This window comes from Bubalus bubalis, chromosome 23, assembly GCF_019923935.1.
Source record: "Bubalus bubalis isolate 160015118507 breed Murrah chromosome 23, NDDB_SH_1, whole genome shotgun sequence".
Classification (NCBI taxonomy): Eukaryota; Metazoa; Chordata; class Mammalia; order Artiodactyla; family Bovidae; genus Bubalus; species Bubalus bubalis.
The window spans coordinates 40,319,084-40,335,372 of NC_059179.1; positions in this window are offsets into that span (position 1 = coordinate 40,319,084).

Below are 16,289 nucleotides of genomic sequence, written 5' to 3' on the forward strand. Positions count from 1 at the left end.
ATTTGTTTATTTTTGCTTTTATTTCCAATATTCTGGGAGGTGGGTCATAGAGGATGCTGCTGTGATGTATGTCAGAGAGTGTTTTGCCTATGTTCTCCTCTAGGAGTTTTATAGTTTCTGGTCTTACATTGAGATCTTTAATCCATTTTGAGTTTATTTTTGTGTATGGTGTTAGAAAGTGTTCTAGTTTCATTCTTTTACAAGTGGTTGACCAGAGTTCCCAGCACCACTTGTTAAAGAGATTGTCTTTAATCCATTGTATATTCTTGCCTCCTTTGTCAAAGATAAGGTGTCCATATGTGCGTGGATTTATCTCTGGGCTTTCTATTTTGTTCCATTGATCTATATTTCTGTCTTTGTGCCAGTACCATACTGTCTTGATAACTGTGGCTTTGTAGTAGAGCCTGAAGTCAGGTAGATTGATTCCTCCAGTTCCATTCTTCTTTCTCAAGATCGCTTTGGCTATTCGAGGTTTTTTGTTTTTCCATACAAATTGTGAAATTATTTGTTCTAGCTCTGTGAAGAATGCTGTTGGTAGCTTGATAGGGATTGCATTGAATCTATAGATTGCTTTGGGTAGTATACTCATTTTCACTATATTGATTCTTCCAATCCATGAACATGGTATATTTCTCCATCTGTTAGTGTCTTCTTTGATTTCTTTCACCAGTGTTTTATAGTTTTCTATATATAGGTCTTTAGATTCTTTAGGTAGATATATTCCTAAGTATTCTATACTTTCTGTTGCAATGGTGAATGGAATTGTTTCCTTAATTTCTCTTTCTGTTTTCTCATTATTAGTGTATAGGAATGCAAGGGATTTCTGTGTGTTGATTTTATATCCTGCAACTTTACTATAGAAAGCTGTGGTACATATACACAATGGAGTATTACTCAGCCATTAAAAGAATACATTTGAATCAGTTCTAATGAGGTGGATGAAACTGGAGCCTATTATACAGAGTGAAGTAAGCCAGAAAGAAAAACACCAATACAGTATACTAATGCATATATATGGAATTTAGAAAGATGGTAACAATAACCCTGTGTACGAGACAGCAAAAGAGACACTGATGTATAGAACAGTCTTATGGACTCTGTGGGAGAGGGAGAGGGTGGGAAGATTTGGGAGAATGGCATTGAAACATGTAAAATATCATGTATGAAATGAGTTGCCAGTCCAGGTTCGATGCACGATACTAGATGCTTGGGGCTGGTGCACTGGGACGACCCAGAGGGATGGAATGGGGAGGGAGGAGGGAGGAGGGTTCAGGATGGGGAACACATGTATACCTGTGGCGGATTCATTTTGATATTTGGCAAATCTAATACAGTTATGTAAAGTTTAAAAATAAAATAAAATTAAAAAAAAAAATAAAACAAAATAAAACAAATGGTAAAAAAAAAAAAAAAAGAAAGAAACACTTTCCTAGTGTGTGGCAACATGGGGAAGAGGCAGAGAGTTTGGAAGATGTCAGATAGAGCAATTAGTTCAGGGGTTGGCTAACTTTTTCCATGAAGAACCAGACAGGGTTGGTTCTTCTTTTAGGGTTGGTAAGGGAATACAGAGAAGGCAATGGCACCCCACTCCAGTACTCTTGCCTGGAAAATCCCATGGACGGAGGAGCCTGGTGGGCTGCAGTCCATGGGGTCACTGAGAGTTGGACACGACTGAGCGACTTCACTTTTACTTTTCACTTTCATGCATTGGAGAAGGAAATGGCAACCCACTCCAGTGTTCTTGCCTGGAGAATCCCAGGGACAGAGGAGCCTAGTGGGCTGCCGTCTATGGGGTTGCACAGAGTCGGACATGACTGAAGCGACTTAGCAGCAGCAGCAGCAAGGCATGCTATGTTGCAGCTACTCAGCTTTGCCATTGCAGCACAAAAGAAGCTACAGACAGTGTGTAAATAAGTGGTGTGGCTGTGTTCCAATAAAACTTTATTTACAAAAACTGGTGGCAGCTAAATTTGGTGCTTGGGCCCTGGTGTTTTACTCCTGGCTAGTCCTACGCCATGGAATTAAAAGACACTTGCTCCTTGGAAGGAAAGATATGCCAAACCTAGACAGTGTATTAAAAAGAAGAAACATCACTTTGCTGACAAAATTCCATATCGTCAAAGCTATAGTTTTTCCAGTGGTCATGGATAAGTGTGAGAATTGGACCACAAAGAAGGCTGAGTGCCAAAGAATTGATGCTTTAAAATTGTGGTGCTGGATCTGAGTATTCATTGGAAGGACCGATGCTGAAGTTGAAGCTCCAATGCTTTTGTACCTAATCTGAAGAGCCAACTCATTGGAAAAGATGCTGATGCTGAGAAAGATTGAAGGCAGGATGAGAAGGGGACGACAGAGAATGAGATGATTAGATAGCATCACTGACTCAATGGACATGAGTTTGAACAAACTCTGGGAGTTAGTGGAGGACAGAGGAGCCTGGTGTGCTGCAGTCCACAGGGTCTCAAAGAGCTGGCCACAACTTAGTGACTGAACAACAGCAATTCCTATGCCCTAGATGAGGAAACTTGAAGGCAAAATTATCCATTGGCCTCATTGCTAGCAAGGAGTCCAGATTTCATAAACCTGGAGCCCAATCACTTCCTTTCCACCTGTCTCACACTGTAGCCTTTGGTTCTTGAATCCCAGTTAAAGAGGTACTTGGTCCTTCTTTTCTCTGGAGGGCTGCACATAAGATCAAGGGATGAATTCTTTAAAAACAGGGCTTCTCAACTTAGGTTTGGTGCTGCCACCTGGATGCTTATGGCTCTCTTCTCATGCTGTGTTGGAGGCTGAGCCATGTCAGATCACTACACAGTCTTCAAGGGAAACTCAAGGGCCTGATGACCATGAAGATTCTCTGTGGTTGACCTTACAGGAGAGTATATCATCCTGGAAACCCTATACCGAGAGATTTGGAGTCAGAGAAATAGAAAGAGGTAAGATGTAGACAAATAAGCTTCATGGGACCAAGAGGGCTCCAGAACCTTCTCATTCTGAGGAGGGTCACAGTTTCTTAGATCTAACAAACCAAAGGCTGCCTGTTACCCACTTCCTTGGAGAAGGACCCGCAGGAAAATGTTTTTAGACCATAGTAACCTGGGATCAAGATGGAGAGCAAAGGACATAGTGTTGAAATAATATCTGTGAAAAGTCTGCATTAGAGGATATTTGAAAGGAATTTTATTTCTTTCAATTAGAGGCATTAATAAAGATTAATAAGTATTAAGATGGAAAAAGAACAACTCACATATTGTTCTGCCTTATCTAGACCAATCTCAGAAATCACACAGTTAATTCTGAAGATAATTCTGCAAATTTCTGCAGAGGGATAATTCTATCTTCAATGGAATTAGCAACATTCAGGACATTTTACCAAGCCTTCCCCTCTTCTTACCTAACACACTTTACTACCATCCCCCAAACGTCATTACTCAGTTGTTTACACATTGTAGGTAGTCAGACACACTTAACCCTGCACCTTTACTCTTTATTTAGGTTGGCTGGAGCGTTCATTATTTTAATCTTGTCTCATGAATCACACTCTTGATTTTGAATCACTAGGTTAACTTTGCACTGAATATTCTCTGATTCACTTTCTATTCTAGAAGTGGAACTGTAAACAGCTATAGGAAAATAAATAAAAGCCCAAGTCATCTTCTTCCCACATATTGGAGTGTTGTCTTATAGGAGACTTAATTATGTAATTAATTTAAGAATTTGAAGATTCGATGACATCCCAGAACTCAGGTGGCCCATTTGATGTCTCTTTCAGCATAAGCTGGACAGAATTGAAATGTCATTAAATCTAATTCTGCTGCTAATTTGTTTAGGGATTGTTTGGTTGTAAAGAACAGACATCCAGCCAAGCTAACTTGAGCAAAAATCAAAATGAAATTTATTGGAAGAACACTGGGCCCAGACTACAGAAGGCCAGCTAGGGATCTTCAAGGGCCCAAGCCAGGAGCTGGCATCAGGGCCAAGGTCAACTTCTGTCTCCCTGGGGTGCTGCCTTTCATCATCTCATATCTCTGCAGTTTCCAAAGAAATTGGATAGAGCCTGGACTAGAGCTCGGGTCTCCAACTCAGATCCCCAGTGTTTATCACACTCTGCAGGGGTGCCACAGGGCATCTCCAAATGTTCAAGAATCTCTCCAAATAAGAAAAGATGGAGCCCCCTTGTAGAAGCCCCCTCATCTGTGTCCTTGGGTTTATGTGTCAGGTTCTATGTTAGAGAAAAATGTGACAAAGAGGTTCTGCTATTTTGTGCTCCTGTGGAATCAAGTACTGGAATTAATTGATCAAAACAAACCACAAAACAGCAGGAACTGTAACTGATGGGGTGATTATACTTTACTTGGTAGCACATGAACTAGTTGCCTTGAGAGTAGGTTTCCTTTTGGTTTCTCAGGACATAAGAGCCCACTGATTTTCTGGCTCTCTAAACATGGGGCAAACTAGAGAGCAGGGACTGGAAAACCCAGGCTGTATGCTGTCGCTGCTTGTTTTGTCAATAAAGTTTTATTGCAATACAGTTATCCCTTTTCATTTGTGTTTTGTCTTTGGTGACGATAGCAAAGTTGAGTTGTGACAAGCACCATCTGGCACATAACGCCCTAAATATTTACCACCTGGCCATTTACAGGAAGTTCGTTGATCCTTGGACTAAAGAAATAAAACAAAAACTATTTTTTTTTTCTTCAATATGTCACAGAGAGATGTTTCAGATGGTTCTGGAGTTAAAAGACAAATGGGTGCAGGAGTCTACAATGAGGAAATGACTCAAGTGAGTGGGATATGAGCATAGTCTTAGTCTCTCTTCCTTCTGACAGCTGGTTAGCACCTGGCCTCTTCTTCCGTGAAGGGAAGTCCCCCACCCCCACCCCCCGCCCCACCACTGTGCCTTCATTTTAATCTGATAGGCCTCCCATCTCACTAAGCATTTCTCCAAATCTCTCTCTCTTCTAATTTTGTTTTTGTCTGCACTGGGTCCTTGTCGCTGAGTGGGCTCTTCTCTAGTTTCCTCACATGGGGGCCATTCTCTAGTTGCGGTGTGTGGGCTTCTCAGTGCGGTGGCTTCTTTGGTTGCAGAGCACAGGCTCTAGGGCACGCGGGCTCCAGTAACTGCAGCACGTGAGCACAGTAGCTATGGAGCCCAGGCTTAGTTACCCTTTGGCCTGTGGGATCTTTCCCCATCAGAGATTGAATCTGTGTTTCCTGCGTTGGCAGGTGGGTTCTTTGACCCTGAGCCACCAGGGAAGACCCCTCCCACCACACACACACACAAATGTCTCCTTATTATGTGGTTCACCTGTATAATTCTGTTCTAGTTTTTCTTTCTCTTTACTATTTGAATAAATTAGCTCTTGTGTGGATAATCATGTCAATGATAATGATATTTGTTTATTTGTTACACCCTGATATTAATCATCTATTGAATACGTTTTTATGTGTCAAGCATTTGAAATACTTTTACTCATTTGACCCTTATACTGGCCCTTGGGAAGTGAAAATAACTATAATTCCTATGTTACAAATGACATATCTGAGGCTTAGGAAGATTAAGTACTTAAAATAATTCACATCTTCATTCATTCAACAAATTTCTATTGGCTGACTGCAGGTGCCTAGTACAGCGCTGAGTGTACTGCAGTGAGCACCTCGTCATGAAGTGTGCTGAGAACCTATACTGAGAACAGCAGCCAGAGCATTAACAAAACAAACACGTGGTTCCAGAGTAGGATGCCTGATCAGCATGAAAGGACCAGGTAAAGAGCAGTAAGTGGGCACCATAGGCACAGGGCTGCCTGGCCCCCAAGTTCATCCACACTAAAGTCTCTCTCTGAGATTGATATTCTTGAACACCTTTTCTTTCTGTCCTTCCTCCTTCAGTGGAACACTGTAGCCTAGAGTTGGATGAGACTCCGAAATCCCATGATCCTGCCTCAGTTCAGTGGGTCAGTCATGTCCAGCTTTTTGTGACCCCATGGACTGCAGCACGCCAGGCTTCCCTGTCCTTCACCAACTCCCAGAGCTTGCTCAAACTCATGTCCATTGAGTTGGTGATGCCATCCAACCATCGCATCCTCTGTCATTCCCTTCTCCTCCTGCCTTCAATCTTTCCCAGCATCAGGGTCTTTTCCAAGTCCTGATCCTGTCTAATGCATCTTACAAGGTGGATTTCTCCATTATCTATTTCATCTCAGTCTTCTTCAGATGTAGAGATGAGACTGTATAGCCTTCCCCAGAAGACTTTTCTGTTTTTTTCTTTCTAATTATAACCAAAGAGCAAGTCCATTTCTCTCACTTCTTCCCTGCCTCCCTCTTTCCCTTCATCCCTCCATCCATCTTTCTCTCCCTCCCTCCATCAGTTTACATCACTTTATTTCCACTGGGGAGTGTTCTGAATTCAACTCAGGAAGTATTTATTGAGGATGCCTGGGGCTTAGCAGAGTGCTTTCCATAAATATTTATTGAATAAATGCAAGTGCTAGGCTAAAAAGAAGACTTACTTAAACTGGACGGGATCCTTAAGACTTACTTAAACCAGACAGCATCTGACACCAGCCTCAAGGTGTTGTCCACTAGCTAAGTAAACTGACACAAAATCAGCTCCCCACAGTCCAAGGCCAGGAGAAGCAGGCACTATTAAGGCGGTTCACTTGAGGTGGCTCTCCAAGAATTCTTCTGTGTGATATTCCAAGAAATTGGGTTTGTTTCATGATTCCATTAGGAGCGCAGTTCAATGATCAGCTTATCTTAATGCACTGATTTGCAGTTCTCCTGAACTATGTCTAATGATCTTTTAATTTTTTTCACCTTTCTTTTGATCTCAAAAGAAGGACATTTTTTTCAAAACTCAGAGAAGGCTCTGCATGTCATTGTTCAGGATGGATTTAATAGCACGATTCCCAGTGGCATGAATTCGTTAGGGTGGTGTTGCTGGCAGTAGTGAGCAGAGAGATGATGAGGTTACAGTCGCCAACATGATCTTATTCATTTACTTTAATTAGATGTTGTTATGTCTGCCTCCCTTTAAAATGTAAATCCCGTCAGAGCAGGAGCCTGGTGTCTCCTGGTCCCTTTGCATGACCAGTGTCTGGACAGCGTCTAGCACAAGTCGGTGCTCAAAATTATCTGTTGAGAGATGATGGAGGAATGGAAGGACTACACCTTTTTTTTTTTTTTTTTGGATCACAGAAGAGCCTTTCAAGTAAGTTGATGACATTCAGTTTTCTGGTCTCCTAGACTTGGATGATTAAAAGAAGGCAATTGGAATAGGAAGGAGTGCTGAGAGCAGTGAGGGGGGAATTCAAGAGTGGCCATAAGGCCCCGCCAGAGCTCAAACACGTAGCATGTTTGGGGGACATCGCATGTGGGGGCAGATGGAGCTAGCCCCCCCTCAGAAGCCCACGAAAATGTGCGTGCACACACATGAAGCTGTGTGAGCAGCAGGGTCTCTGACCCCTGCCCCTGTCCCCTCTGAGCTCTGCTGTTTCCCCCCTCTCACAGCTGCCTGGCCCCAAGGCTTTCCCATTTTCCCCAGGATCATTCCCACAAAGTGTGGGTATTTCCCTCTATGGGTCTGATGGTCTCCAAGCCAGGTCTTCCCTCTCAATGCTGCCCAAACCACTGGTCCCCAGAGGGCCATCTTTGCTGGGTCCCAAGTGGGGCTGGGGGGTAGTCCCTTCCTCTGGCTCTGAGGACCACAGCAAACATTCTGTGACTCACTGTTCATACCAGACACTTTATATATATAAACTCACTATAGGCTACCCACTCCAGTATTGTTGGGGTTCCCTGGTGGCTCAACTGGTAAAGAATCTGCCTTCAATGTGGGAGACCTGGGTTTGATCCCTGGGTTGGGAAGATCCACAGGAGAAGGGAAAGACTACCCACTCCAGCATACAGGCCTAGAGAATTCCATGGACTATGTGTAGTCCAAGGGGTCAAAAAGAGTCGGACACGATTGAGCGAGTTTCACTTCACCATGATTCACCAAAGAGAGTTTCCTCCTCCCCACTGTCCCCAGTTCTACATCTCTAAAATTGGGATGCATTGTAGAATCCGAGTGAGAGACCCAGTGAAATCCAGCCTCCAGTGCTGCCAGCATCACCGTGAGGAGGGCACTCTCATCTCCCACTTAAGGAAGAGGCATGGGGCTTATGTAACAGGTGACATATAGTGGAGCTGGGAATCTGCTGGAGCCCTGAGCCCATGCTTTTCATGGGCTACATGTTATCCCATGCCTAGTTACCTGGACAGCAGACCACACTGTTATCTGCCCCTCTCTCCTGTCAATCACTTTTGTGACCCAGAAGCCTCTGAGCACACACCTGTGTTAAAAATGTACACCCATGGCTGATTCATGTCAATGTATGGCAACACCACTACAATATTGTAAAGTAATTAGCCTCCAATTAAAATAAATAAATTAAAAAAAATTAATACAGGAACCTCAAAAAATCCAGTTGGGAGGCCAGAAGGGGGAGCTCTCATGCTCTCTGAGGATCAGATCAGATCAGATTAGCCGCTCAGTCGAGTCCGACTCTTTGCAACCCAGGCCTCCCTGTCCATCACCAATTCCCAGAGTTCACTGAGACTCACATCCATCGAGTCGGTAATGCCATCCAGCCATCTCATCCTCTGTCGTCCCCTTCTCCTCTTGCCCCCAATCCCTCCCAGCATCAGAGTCTTTTCCAATGAGTCAACTCTTTGCATGAGGTGGCTAAAGTACTGGAGTTTCAGCTTTAGCATCATTCCTTCCAAAGAAATCCCAGGGCTGATCTCCTTCAGAATGGACTGGTTGGATCTCCTTGCAGTCCAAGGGACTCTCAAGAGTCTTCTCCAACACCACAGTTCAAAAGCATCAATTCTTCGGCGCTCAGCCTTCTTCACAGTCCAGCTCTCACATCCATACATGACCACGGGAAAAACCATAGCCTTGACTAGACGAACCTTTGTTGGCAAAGTAATATCTCTGCTTTTGAATATGCTATCTAGGTTGGTCATAACCTTCCTTCCAAGGAGTAAGCGTCTTTTAATTTCATGGCTGCAGTCACCATCTGCAGTGATTTTGGAGCCCAGAAAAATAAAGTCTGACACCGTTTCCACTGTTTCCCCATCTATTTCCCATGAAGTGATGGGACCAGATGCCATGATCTTTGTTTTCTGAATGTTGAGCTTTAAGCCAACTTTTTCACTCTCCACTTTCACTTTCATCAAGAGGCCCTTTAGTTCCTCTTCACTTTCTGCCATAAGGGTGGTGTCATCTGCATATCGGAGGTTATTGATATTTCTCCTGGCAATCTTGATTCCAGCTTGTGTTTCTTCCAGTCCAGTGTTTCTCATGATGTACTCTGCATATAAGTTAAATAAACAGGGTGACAATATGCAGCCTTGACGTACTCCTTTTCCTATTTGGAACCAGTCTGTTGTTCCATGTCCAGTTCTAACTGTTGCTTCCTGACCTGCATACAAATTTCTCAAGAGGCAGATCAGGTGGTCTGGTATTCCCATCTCTCAGAATTTTCCACAGTTTATTGGGATCCACACAGTCAAAGGCTTTGGCATAGTCAATAAAGTAGAAATAGATGTTTTTCTGGAACTCTCTTGCTTTTTCCATGATCCAGCGGATGTTGGCAATTTGATCTCTGGTTCCTCTGCCTTTTCTGAAACCAGCCTGCACATCAGGAAGTTCACAGTTCACATATTGCTAAAGCCTAGCTTGGAGAATTTTGAGCATTACTTTACTAGCGTGTGAGATGAGTGCAATTGTGTGGTAGTTTGAGCATTCTTTGGCATTGCCTTTCTTTGGGATTGGAATGAAAACTGACCTTTTCCAGTCCTGTGGCCACTGCTGAGTTTTCCAAATTTGCTGGCATATTGAGTGCAGCACTTTCACAGCATCATCTTTCAGGATTTGGAATAGCTCAACTGGAATTCCATCACCTCCACTAGCTTTGTTCGTAGTGATGCTTTCTAAGGCCCACTTGACTTCACATTCCAGGATGTCTGGCTCTAGGTCAGTGATCACACCATCGTGATTATCTGGGTCATGAAGATCTTTTTTGTACAGTTCTTCTGTGTATTCTTGCCATCTCTTCTTAATATCTTCTGCTTCTGTTAGGTCCATACCATTTCTGTACTTTATCGAGCCCATCTTTGCATGAAATGTTCCTTTGGTTTCTCTGATTTTCTTGAAGAGATCTCTAGTCTTTCCCATTCTGTTGTTTTCCTCTATTTCTTTGCATTGATCGCTGAAGAAGGCTTTCTTATCTCTTCTTGCTATTCTTTGGAACTCTGCGTTCAGATGCTTATATCTTTCCTTTTCTCCTTTGCTTTTCACGTCTCTTCTTTTCACAGCTATTTGTAAGGCCTCCCCAGACAGCCATTTTGCTTTTTTGCATTTCATTTCCATAGGGATGGTCTTGATCCCTGTCTCCTGTACAATGTCACGAACCTCATTCCATAGTTCATCAGGCACTCTTTTTATCAGATCTAGGCCCTTACATCTATTTCTCACTTCCACTGTATAATCATAAGGGATTTGATTTAGGTCATACCTGAATGGTCTCGTGGTTTTCCCTACTTTCTTCAATTTAAGTCTGAATTTGGCAATAAGGAGTTCATGGTCTGAGCCACAGTCAGCTCCTGGTCTTGTTTTTGCTGACTGTATAGAGCTTCTCCATCTTTGGCTGCAAAGAATATAATCAATATGATTTCGGTGTTGACCATCTGGTGATGTACATGTACAGAGTCTTCTTTTGTGTTGTTGGAAGAGGGTGTTTGTTATGACCAGTGCATTTTCTTGGCAAAACTCTATTAGTCTTTGCCCTGCTTTATTCCATATTCCAAGGCCAGATTTGCCTGTTACTCCAGGTGTTTCTTGACTTCCTACTTTTGCATTCCAGTCCCCTATAATGAAAAGGACATCTTTTTTGGGTGTTAGTTCTAAAAGGTCTTGTAGGTCTTCATAGAACTGTTCAACTTCAGCTTCTTCAGCGTTACTGGTTGGGGCATAGACTTGGATTACTGTGATATTGAATGGTTTGCCATGGAAATGAACAGAGATCATTCTGTCATTTTTGAGATTGCATCCAAGTACTGCATTTCAGACTCTTTTGTTGACCAAGATGGCTACTTCATAGCAAAGCCCAACAGTAGGAGGAAAGCCTCTTCTTCCTTCCTGACAAGGACTCAGCCAATGAAAATGCTCAGACTCTTTGTGGACTGTATCCTCCCAACTTTCTTGTCCCCTCCATAAAACAGTTCTCTTTCTCTCCTGCCGTTGCTGTGTAGGGACTTGCAGGTTGGGCTCACCCTGGTGGCCAACCCCAAGTTGCAATTCTCTGCTGATCCTGAATAAACTCGTCTTTGCTGGAGAGATAGCCCGCAGTCTTTTTGTTCCAGATCAACCTGCAAACATACTCTTTCATACTTCTCAGTCTGACAAAAGACCACCCTGAATATCCACTCTTGCAGCTACACGCTCAGAAGGGCCACTGGGTCATCTGTTCTGCAAGAGGCTGGTTCTGAACTCTAATTTGGGTTTTCCTGGAGACCTTACCTATAAGTTAAGTGCTTCAGATGCAAGACAAGGCTCCTTGACCTGTGTCGACTTCATAAGAGGACTCTCATTTTCTTACTTATCCAGAAATCCAGGGTAGGGAGAGGTAGGGGTCCTGAAAGTGAAAATGTTATTGCTCAGTTGTGTCCAGCTTTTTGTGGCCTCATGGACTGTAGCCTGCCAGGGTCCTCTGTTTGTGGAATTCTCCAGGCAAGAATACTGGAGTTGGTTGCCATTCCCTTCTTGAGGGAATCTTCCCAACCAAGAGATCTGACCCAGTCTCCCTCATTGCAGGCAGATTCTTTACCATCTGAGCCACCAAGGAAGGCTAGCTATCTAATTCAGTAGCTTGTGGTGCTTCCAAGGGCCAGGTATCTGCCATCTTCACGGTGTCATGGTTCCCTTCACAGTGGACACAGCTATGTCCTAAAGAGAAGAGATCATTATTTCCTTCTCGTCTCTGTTAATTTGGACACAAAACCAAACCAAACCAAAATAAATCAAGCAAAAGAACAAAAGACCAACCTTCCCTGCTCCTTCCCTGAAGTCCGCCACAAATTCCCATTGGCTGAATTTGGGTTGCATATTCAGGCTCTAGCTATAAGGCAGACTGGGAAATGCTGGGGAAGCTAGGGCCTGTCTGTATCAGGCTGGACAGTGTGATGTGATAAATTAGCACAGTTTCATGTATGGATATTCAGTGATGCTGAACTTGAATCCCAAAAAAGGTTTAATTGAGTTCATTATCCCCAGTATAAGCAGCTGGGGAAGTAGGTTATCTATTTTAGAAAGGGTTAGATCCTTCAAGCTTAAAAATAAAAGTTTTCATCTTTCTGTGTCAGTTTTCTGGAAAATTCATTAAGCAGAAACCCTCATCTTCTGACAATTTCATATCAATTAGGTATTAGTATAACTGAATACCTTGATATTCCAATTGGCCATTCCTGGCAAAACAATCCTGGAAGTGACTGCAGTGTTTTGAGGTCTGACAGATTTATATAGTCTGGCTGATTCTTAAATAGAATTCATGGATTATTTTTATGATGTCTCCATTTTTTCCTTTTCTCTTGATTTTTCTATCAGAGTAGAGAAAAATGGAGAAAAACTGGAATTTAAGTAATACAAAGGCATTTTTGTTCTGGGCAGAGTATTGGTGGAATGAGACACTTGAGACTCATGGTTTCAGAGAGTTTGGGGCTTATTCTTGAGCAACTGAATAAAATATATCCATTTTTTTCTTGTGATTCTTTTATGTCCCTTATCAAGTTGACAAAACCATTATGTTTTAGAGTGGAAAGGTGTATCAGAAATCCAGCAATAGTTTCATTTCTTAAATGGATGATTAATAACGTGTCAACAGTGCCCTGGTGGCTTGGACAGTAAAGAATCCGCCTGCAATGTGGGAGACCTGGGTTCGATCCCTGGGTTGGGAAGATCCCCTGGAGGAGGGCATGGCAATCCACTGAAGTATTCTTGCCTGGAGAATCCCCATGGACAGAGGAGCCTGGCGGGCTTTAGTCCATGGGGTTGCAAAGAGTCGGACACAACTGAGGGACTAAGTACACAGCAAACAACAATGCTTGATGTTCATTTAATCCTTATATATAAGGTACATATTACTATTGAAGGAACTGAGGCCCAGATAACTTTTTTAAAGTCACAGGTAGTTACTGGCAAAAGATCTTAAACTTAACCACAGCATGCAGCCACACCCTTGCCTGGATGGAACATTTAACAAGCATTATAGTTATTGATGGGCTTCCTAGGTGGCATAGCGGTAAAGAATCTGCCTGCCAATGCAGGAGACATAAGAGACACAGGTTCGACCCCTGGGTCAGGAAGATCCCCTGGAATAGGAAATGGCAACCCGCACCAGTATTCTAGCCTGGAGAATTCCATGGACAGAGAAACCTGGTGGGCTACAGTCCATGGGGTCATGAAGAGTCGGGCACGACTGAGCACAGCACACATACATAATTGTCATGACTTCTTTGCCCCTTCTCTCATTTTCTTCTTGTGTTATATCAGGAAATGCATCTGAGAAGTGAAAATACTGTAAACCAGATAACATTTAATGATGAGTAAGAGTTGCAGTGGCCTCCTCGCCGGTGAAACTCATTTGCTTCTAACCTTTACGCATGCAGTGGCCAGAACATATAAAGCTCTGGGTGGGTCTGCACCATCATATTGAGTTACCTTTGTGACCTTATCCTAGAAAACATTCTAACGGCATGTTTTTCTGTGTACAGGGAAAGCAAAGAATATAAGATTTCTGTCAAAAAACACTTGAAGGATCTTGAAATAATTGATGTTCAAATATGACTGCTGAGGATCATAAATATTTACAAGGCTGACATTTGATTACTTTTTATGAAAGTAGAGAAAACACTTTAGCTGCCATTTAAGCTTTGGAGAAGAATTTGCTTTTGCTTTTCAGAGATAAATGCGTTTGTGATAGTCCTTGTTATTGATTGTCTCTTTGTTAGCTTTTAGGAGACTTCCATCTTGAGCAGACAGAAATGTTATTAACATCTTAGAAAACATGCTGGTATAAACTCCAAGTAGGTCAGCTGAATATCTTACTCATTCTCACAGACTGCAGCACTTAGCGCTCTGTCTAGTTAGCATAAATGTTTATCGACCACTTCTATGGGCCGGATCCACACAGTGCTGTGGAGACAGGGTTGAGGGAGACATACTTGAATCCTCGGACTTCACGGGGCTCAGAGTCCAGCGTGGTGTTGACTATGCCCCATTCAGTTTCTTATCAGGATCCATAAAGGGGACGAAAGACATTTCTCCTTTGGTTTGTAACTTCACTAGCAGCATGCAGTGTAGACAAGTGAGATGGAGAAATTTTGGAGCCCAAGAAAATAAGGTCTCTCACTGCCTCTACTCTTTCCCCTTCTATTTACCATAAAGTGATGGGACATTACTACATTGCATTGCATCACATTACATTACATTATATAGCAAAGGGGAATTAAGGGAGCAGATGGAATCAGAGTGGCTAATCACTGCCTTTAAGATAGGGAGATTATTCTGTATTATGTGTGTGAACCCAGCATTTTGACAAGGGTCCTGAGGGGTGCAAGTCAGAAGCAGCAAGGGAGGTCAGAGTCACCTGTGTGGGGAGGATTCAGTTTGCTATTGCTGACTGTGAAGATGCAAGAAGGGGACATGAGGAGTGTAGGTGGCCTCCAGAAACTGGAAAAGGCAAGGAAATATCAGTAGATTTCCCCCTGGAGCCAGAAGGAACCCCAGCCCTGCATTCCTTGACTTTTAGCCCCGTAAGACCCATGTTGGACTTTTGATCCATTAAACTGCAAGACAACAGATCTGTGTTGTTTTCAGCCATCAGGTTTTTCTCAGCAAAAATAAAAGATTTGTATTCTGTCAACCTTACAACCTCTGAGAACATTTCTACTCAAGTATCTCAAACTTTAATATTCTTTCTCTGTACATGTCTCTCCATTTTTGCTCTGTGGTCTTAGCAAGGTCTTCAGGCTTTGTGTCCACACACCCATATTTCACTTTCCTTCTAATTATGCAAATCTTCTAACAGAGTTCCTGGCCCGTGGAGAGGAATCCAGTAGAGTAGCAATAGTAGTGTTTTTCTATCTTAAAGGAATTTCCCATCTCTGCGGAATCCAGAACAATGCTCCTCTTACAAGTAAATCCTTACAAAATATTTGTGAAATTGAACTGCAAGTACATTGATGAAACACATGAAAGCAATTTCTTGTAATTTCTGGCTCATTTTAATTAAGAAAAACTTTAAAATAAAACTGGTCAAACTCCCACTCTCCACATTTTTAGTTAAAATTATATAACAGCATTAGCATATATGTCTTACATCTCCTGTATGCTTCCTTTGGGGAACTCAAGTGTTTGATACTTATCCTTCTTCTTTGACTTTTCATCTTTCAATACAAAATAAGTTGGTTTCTGTCTTGTGATGTTCCAATGACAAACTGAAACCAGCTATGTTTCCTGAAAGATGAAATGAACCTGTCAGTGCATACAAATTGTTTAATTAAGAGCTCCTCCTAATTTATATTCAGTTGACCAAGTTACAATTCTTGAGACCTTCATATTGATTTTACTTTTCTTCAATATTTTAAATGATCAAGATACTCCGTAGCTCAGGAGACTTAGTAGCTGTTTCATCAGTCGAGTTTTATTGTGTCCTGAAGTCTGTCTATAAGGTCTTTGTCATTAATGTGGGACTTTAGTTGCTATTTACAACATTTAATTACATTCTGAGTTCTCACAAGCAACTAAATTTTTATAGTAAATTAAGCATTTTGGTTAAGTTTAATTCTGAACTCTGCATGATCTACAGCAGATGGGATTAAGTTAATTTGCCTGGATTTTAATTAACACATGACTGAAAAGAAATGACACCCTAGTAAAGTTTGTAGTAAAGTGGGAGCTGGAGTTCAAATTTCAGTTTGATGTAAAAATAAAGCATTGCAGGTCTATGTAACACCCCTGTTTCTGCACCTCCCTCATTTCACTTCTCTTCTTTTCTTTAAAGAATAACTTCTGTCATGAAGTTGGTGAGTGTCATTCTCATGCTTTAAAGATTAATCTCACATGTTTTTAAACATTGTGTAAGTGATACCCTACTATGCATATATATTTTCAGCTTCCTTCTGTTGCATAACATTTTGTTTTTGAGACTTATCAATGTCAATGTAGCTCTTATTCATTCATTTGA